Consider the following 7,500-nt stretch of genomic DNA (forward strand, 5'->3'; position numbering starts at 1 on the left):
CTTGGGGGACTCCACACATTATATTATTTCGTAAGATTCCGAATGGTAACCATTAAAATTCACATATTAGTTCACTATAGTCCGCTACTGGGCATTCATTGCAATCATTGTATGAATTAAAAAATTAAATAAGACAATAAATATATCTTAGCAACCAGGCTGGCGAGTAAGTGTGAAAATTTAGTCACCAGTGACTAAAATCCAGTCACAACGTCGGGCACTAAGTGTATCTCCACATCTGGCTCCAAGATGGGGAGGTGGTTTAAATTACACAGCAAAGTAAGCCTTTTTTACATTCATTAACTCTGATGGGATGAAAGAATGTCAAAATTGCTTAAAAATCAAAGGAATGCACTGTCCCACTTTAAAATGGTAGCGATAAAAATGTGCTTTCAATCCTTAAGTGGCATTGAAACATTTAAAAACGTTGATGCAAACTTAATAACGAAAGTTGTGCATGCACATTACAACAATAAGGAACAATAATGTTATGAAGATGATATGGTTGGTTTATGGTCACCTCGCCACCAGGAAGACTCGCCACCAGTAGACTCGCCACCAAGGCATCGCCATCTCGTATTGCTTTGGTGACTCTAGTCAGAGCTATTATAGCACTCACTAGCACAGTAATAGTGTGGCATGGTTTCTATCGGTTAGCTTTCAATTATCTGTTAGGATTAGCTTCGGTAGTGTAGAGGTCAAGTGCGATTCCTCGCAAATCATTGAACCGAGTTCGACATCGTTCCATCAACTTTTTAAATTTTTTGTTTCTAGTCCTAGATTAAGTATTTTTTCCTCAATTACAAATGACAAACTTAACAGTGAAATTTTCTCGTCCAAGTGGCATCCCTTGTTTACGAAAGGGACAATTGCATCACCGCTGAGCGTATGAATGGTGAAAAAGTGTTGACGGGCCTGCGCGACTGCTGCCGTTCGCAAACGATTCTAAAATCTGTGCCTTCAAAGTTTAGCTCTGACTTAAGTGTCTTTTAACAACTTTCCTTTGGGATATGATAGTATGGGTGGCTCTTCAAATACTTCTCTAAGGTGCGGTTGGTTTTGAAAAAGGTGCCATTTCCCCATTAATATATTCTTGAGATTAGGTAAAGCTGGGTGGTATTGTGTGACAAAAGGCAATATTTTCTTTTTTTGTGCTGTTGTCTTTGTTTTCAAGAGACCTCTCTCTATCTGTGAAGTTAACTTCAAATAATGATGATGATGTCTTTAATAAACCATAAGATAAAAAGTACATATCCTATGTTACATAAACGAGAACTGTGTAATGAATTTACAATAATATGCTGTAGCTAAAAGTGAATTATGTAATTATAACAGGTTGTGTTAAAAAATGAGTCTATTTACAAATGTGTTCTTGAAATGTTCGGTGTTAATCTTTGGGCGGAGGCAAACCATGCACCATAAATTATATTGCTGGGGCCAGTTCCTGAAAGGTGTAATAACTCTATTCCAGGAAGAAATGTGCTGGAATAAGGCATATTTATCCCTGGAATAGAGTTATTACACCTTTCAGGAACCGGTCCCTGGGGTTAAGGCTTCGGCAGAATTTCATTTAACGGATGATAGGTTAGAGCCAGAGCTTTACTAAATAATTTCTTGTCCTGCGTATACATGATATCCTTGGCATTCAATGGAACTGAAATGTAACGCCGCTTGTAAGTTCTGTACTGTGTTTAGATCACGTTCATGCACACCATACATTGAAAGGCAATAAGTTAACTTAGACAATACAATTGTCTTAAAAAGGAGGTCTATTTCATTCTGGTCACATTGACAGTTCCTTTCTCAAAGTTCTTAATATATGGAGGCCCTTGTTAGCCTTAGCTAGTTTGACCTTAACATGAGAACAAAACTTACAATCACTCTGAAGTGTGACACCAAGTAAGCACAATTCACTATGTTGTGGGATGCAATTGACTGGATTGTAAGTGTCCTTGTTCGATTTCTTTCTAATTACGAGCTCTTTGCATTTACTAGGATTACATGACATACAGTTATCTCGCGACCAATTTAAAAACTCGTTTACTAAGGCTACAGAGGTGTCAGTATTGCCTAGTACCGGTGCAACAATTGTCGAATCATCAGTATATTTGCATAATGCAGGGAAGCCATCATATGTAATTTCAAGATCGTTAAGAAATATATTAAAGAGGTGGGGGCCACTAACGCTACCTTGCGTGGTACCCTTATTGACGGCTTTCCACCTACAGTGATAGTGACCAGACAAAATGCGTTGCTGTCTAGCGGATAAAAACTGTGATACCAATTAACAAGATATGGCGATACATGTAATTGTTTAAGCTTGCTGGACAAAAGATTGTGTTTCACCAAGTCAAATGCTTTGGAAAAGTCCATGGTAAAGAGTCGCACAGCTTTACAGTTATTGTCATCTAGGTATTTGCAAATATGGTGCTGAATAGTTAAGAGCGCAGATGTGCAGTTCCCACCCTCTCTGTACGCGAATTGACTACTGCTCAGGTGATCCTCCATGACACGTCTGACATGTGTGTTGTATACAACCCTTTCAAGAGCTCTAGCGATCACCGGTGTTACACTGATTCCATGGAAATCACAGTTCTCCTTAGGTACATCAACCTTAGCTAATGGACTGATTTTCACTCTTTTCCAAGATTTTGGCCAGGAATGAGTTGACAGGGAAAGATTCCACACATAAGAGATAACTGGGGTTAGTAGTTCCGCGTGTTCTTTTAAAAGCCAAAAAGGTCTCTGAAAGGTCTCTGTCCGTTTGTAATGTGTTTGCACATCAAGGGTGGATTCTCTATTGAATCTCTCGCCTTTGTACACTTTTGTGTCTAAGAATGTAATTTCTGAGTCTCACATTTCAGCCGTAAATTTGATTGTATCGTGGTAGTTGTTTGCCCTTTGCACAAAATTTTCTATATTGACTTCAGTTGTGTGCCACACACAGAAGACATCGTCAATGTATCTCTTCCAAACTAGCAGTTAATTTTGCTCTTGCTGATAATGCCTTTTTCTATTTTTGCCATGAAAACATTAGCAAAAGCCACGACCATTTTGGTTCCCATTGCCGTTCCATGGGTTTGCAAATAATGTCGCCCATTGAATTGGAACGAATTCTCTTGAAGTATCAGGCAAAGCATTTGCCTCAAGAACTTAGTAGGGATTGGTAAATGGTTTTGATAGTCTTCGCACGCTTTGCATACAGTAGTGACCCTTCCTCTTGAGGTATATTTGTGTATAAGCTAGTTACGTCCATTGAGGCAAGGATTGCGTTCTTTGGCAGTTTCGTTTTCTCGATGAAGTTTATAAAGTCTGTTGAATCTTTCAGATAAGATTCTTGTTGTTGCGCTATCGGCTGTATGAAGCGGTCAACGAAGCTTGAAATTCTTTCTGTAGGGCCGTCACACCCAGATATTATAGGTCTACCTACTAGTGTAGGCTTGTGAATCTTTGTTAGTGTATAGAATTCTGGAATTCTCGGTGGGTTTGGTGTCATTTCGTCAATGTGGCTTTCTGTGAGCATACACGTTATTATTTTTTATTTTCTCAGCTGTTTCGTCAGCCATCGGTTTATCAAAGGGCTTGTAGTTGTCAAGATCGTTCAACAGAACTTGCCCCTCTGTTATTTTTTCTTTTGTGCTCATTATTACGGTTGTGGTTCCTTTGTCGGCTTTCTTCACAATGATAGTTTTGTCACGTAATAGGTCCTTCAATGCACGCTTTTCACTGGGTGATAGGTTGTCCTTCGGCCTCTTTATAGGAATGTTTGCTAGTTCAAATTTTACCTCTTCTAGGTGTAGTGTATGTCCATATTTGGTATTTCCTTATTTGGAAGTGAACATGTGCTTAGCGAGAGAGGACACCATTTTTTATGTCGGATTAAAACTGTTGTGTTGTTAAATCCGTAAACGCTACACTAGGAAGGTTTCTAAGGCCACTGATTGTTGGACTGGTGGTTCCCACGTTGATTTAACGTAGAATGGGTGTTGTTTGTTTTCTTTCCTGTGAAAGATGTATTGGGAGGCGCATTCGTCTTGCGAAAAGGTTAAAATCTCTTGAGAGGTTGTGCCTTATTAAGTCTTCATTTGTCACGGGTGTTGGAATAAACTTTAGACCCCTTGATAACAGGGTTATCTGTTTATCTGTAAATTGTTTATCTGATAGGTTCTTGATATGCTGTATGCGTGACTCAATTGCTTTTTGAAAGCGCTTTTTATCTTTCTCCCTTTTTCTATGTTTCCTTTTGCGATTTTGTAACGTTTTATTTGGGTTGGTTTGACCATTGTTTCTCGTTTCTGAGGAGGCAGAGAATGCACACATATAAGATTTAACTTCTTTATTGTTTGCTTGTGCCCTCAGATTTACAAGAAACTTGTCGACCTCATTAAGTTTAGCTTTCAATTCCACAGCTAATTTGTTAACATCACTCTGTTTTGAGCTATTTGAATCTGTAGCCACTGGTTTTACATTCTTGTTAGATTCTCTTTTTCGTGTTTTGGCTTGTTCTAGTTTTGTTAGGGTTTTCTGTTGTCATCTCGAGGTCGTTTAGTTCCTCTTGCTTGGTTGTCACTTGTTTTGTTGATGTTGCTTTCTTTGCCTTTGTGTGGCATGATCTTTCTAGTCTCTTTGGTTGTGGGAGCTTGAGCGCAAGGGATTTCATCCTCGTTCTCAGAAAAATCAGTATCTCGTTCTCTGAGAACTTTTTCTTCGGCCTCGTTGAGTTCATCTGTATCGCATATTTCCATGTCTGAAATATCTCCTTCAAGCAGGCCGTCTGTTGTGAGTGTAGTTGCTGCCATTTGGGTATATATGCCGAGGCAAGACTGCAGTTTCCATTCTCTGCCAATCTCGTCAGTTGCCGTTAGAAATCTCCAAATGCCTCAATGGACGTAACTAGCTTATACACAAATATACCTCAAGAGGAAGGGATCACTACTGTATGCAAACCAGGGTTCTATCTAGGGTATTTGAGGGGTAGAAGCTTCCCCCCCAAAAATATTGTTATCATTACAGTATATAAGTAACTATACCGGAAAAATCATCCAGACGCAACGAGATCAGTGCACATGAACTTGGCAAAGGTAGCTGCGATTGTAAATGAATTACCGGTGACAACAGCCACTGTTGAGCGTTCCTTCAGCGCCATGAAGCTAATTAAAACAAGGCTCCGCAGTAGGCTCGGTGCGGATGCACTTAAACACACCATGCGCATTTGCATCAAAGGTCAGTGGTTGATCATTACAAAAGTGTAAAGAAGCGCAAACTGGCTTTGTAATTCAATTCAATTTCAATTCAACTTTTTAAAGAAGGAAAGTACATTTAGATCCTGAATTGATCAGGGAGATTTTCCAAAGATCAATTGCCATGATTTGTTTACCAGTATTTTTCACACTCGATTAGACGCATTGTCAGTTAACAGTCGCATATACCGAGGTCAGTTTTTATTTACAGGTTTACAGTTATCTAGAATTTTGCAGTAGTTACGAGCATTGGTAAGAAATGGGAAAGTGCCGTTGTTGAGTTTCTTTATTTTATTCACGTACTAACAAGTCAACGAGTATGTATAAATATTTGTGGAATTAGACGTGTCGGGTAACTCTTCTGTTCACGTTCGAAAAATTGGAGCTCAGTTTAACATTGTCAGAACGTGATCACGACTAAAAAATAAAATAAAATGCTACTGTAACATTTCTCAAAATTGTGTCTCAAAATGCACCAGATTGCATCTCAGCACATATTCATTTCAAAAAATTTCCTGGGGAGCATGCCCCCGGACCCCCCTAGGAAGCTCGTGGCCTTCTCCCCCAAACGATAAATCCTAGATAGAACCCTGCAAACCGTATGAAGACTTCTATCAAAACCATTTACCAATCCCTCCTTGGTTCTTGAGGCAAATGCTTTGCCTGATACTTAAAAGAGAATTCGTTCCAATTCAATGGGCGACATTATTTAACACACGGAACGGCAATGGGAACCAAAACAGCCTTGTCTTTTGCTAATGTTTTCATGGCAAAAATAGAAAGAGGCATTATCAGCAAGAGCAAAATTAAACCGCTAGTTTGGCACACAACTGAAGTCAATATAGAAAATTTTGTGCAAAGGGCAAACAACTACCACGATACAATCAAATTTACGGCTGAAATATCAGACTCAGAAATTACATTCTTAGACACAAAAGTGTACAAAGGCGAGAGATTCAATAGAGAATCCACCCTTGATGTGCAAACACATTACAAACGGACAGAGACCTTTCAATACACAAAATTTTATTCATGCCATCCACCAGGCGTTAAGAAACGATTCATAAAAGGAGAAGCGCTACGCCTTCTAAGAACAAATTTGTCAGTCGTGACGTTTAATTATAATAACATGCAGAGTTTCAAAACACGTCTAAAGAATAGAGGATACCAAAATAAATTTTCAGAAAAATTCCTATCTGAAGTTAACTTCACGGATAGAGAGAGGTCACTTGAAAACAAAGACAACAGCACAAAAAAGAAAATATTGCCTTTTGTTACACAATACCACCTGGCTTTACCTAACCTCAAGAATATATTAATGGCGAAATGGCACCTTATTCAAAACCAACTGCACCTTAGAGAAGTATTTAAGGAGCCACCCATCGCAAAGGAAAGTCGTTAAAAGACACTTTAGTGAAAGCTAAACTTTGAAGGCACAGATTTTAGAATCGTTTGCGAACGGCAGGAGTCATGCAGGCCCGTCAACACTTTTTCACCATTCAATCGCAGTGTTTAGAACGGTGTGGTCACTTACTACTGTTGATAGTTAGTTTACGACTGCTTACTAACGATGTTAACCGGACTCGTGAATCAAATCCAATTGAACTCACAAAGGTCAAGCTCGGTCTGGATTGAAATCGCAGCATCTGCTCTTTGTCTTAATTTCACTCTGTACATCCTTGCTCATGCTTTCTTTATAAACAGGCAGGAGCAGACCTCAAATCGACTAATTTTAGCCGTAAATATGTTATTTACAGGTACCACACAGAACACAAGTACAACTAGCCAACAGCTAAACTCTCAAATTGGAGAGGTTGTAAACCGCGCCAGGGATATTTTAAGAAGCAATCGATCGTCATTCACACGAGATGCCAGCACTTTGTTCCAGAATGGTGCCACTAGCGTGAATCCTGAAAGACCTCGATTGTCGGGGGCTTCACGTTATGGGAATGTCCTTCCCAAGGATGTGGTTAAAACGGTTGTCCTCCTGGAAAATTCTGGTTCTTCAAACGAATATCCTTTAAAGAATGATACCATAATGTGCTATGCTGAAGCGGATTTTCTCAGTACGGATGACGAACAGCACGTACGTAATAAAATCGTCGGAGCGTTGAAGACACAAATACCTGACATTGCACCGGATGATTTCGAATTTGTTAAATTCCTCGGCAAAAGAGTCTCTACTCCTGTTGTAGCTGATTGCTACAGCTGGGATTTTAAGCACATTTAAAACTTATGTGGTCAAGGCAAATTGTATGTT

The 7,500-nt window shown here is 39.3% G+C and overlaps 2 protein-coding genes across 4 annotated transcripts in view; one reads left to right on the plus strand and one right to left on the minus strand.

Annotated features, from left to right (window-relative positions):
• The window catches only part of LOC137992638 (NAD-dependent protein deacylase sirtuin-6-like), a 124,714-nt gene that overhangs the window by 47,480 nt on the left and 69,734 nt on the right, over nucleotides 1–7,500 (minus strand). The gene's annotated exons all lie outside the window — the stretch shown is intronic.
• Nucleotides 7,008–7,500, plus strand: part of LOC137992639 (uncharacterized) — a 3,708-nt gene continuing 3,215 nt past the window's right edge. For both annotated transcript variants that reach the window (XM_068838096.1, XM_068838094.1), the window contains exon 1: nucleotides 7,008–7,500. This exon is cut by the window's right edge and continues 155 nt beyond it. The gene's annotated coding sequence lies outside the window, so the exon portion shown is untranslated.

Source organism: Montipora foliosa, chromosome 2 (assembly GCF_036669935.1).
Source record: "Montipora foliosa isolate CH-2021 chromosome 2, ASM3666993v2, whole genome shotgun sequence".
NCBI lineage: Eukaryota > Metazoa > Cnidaria > Anthozoa > Scleractinia > Acroporidae > Montipora > Montipora foliosa.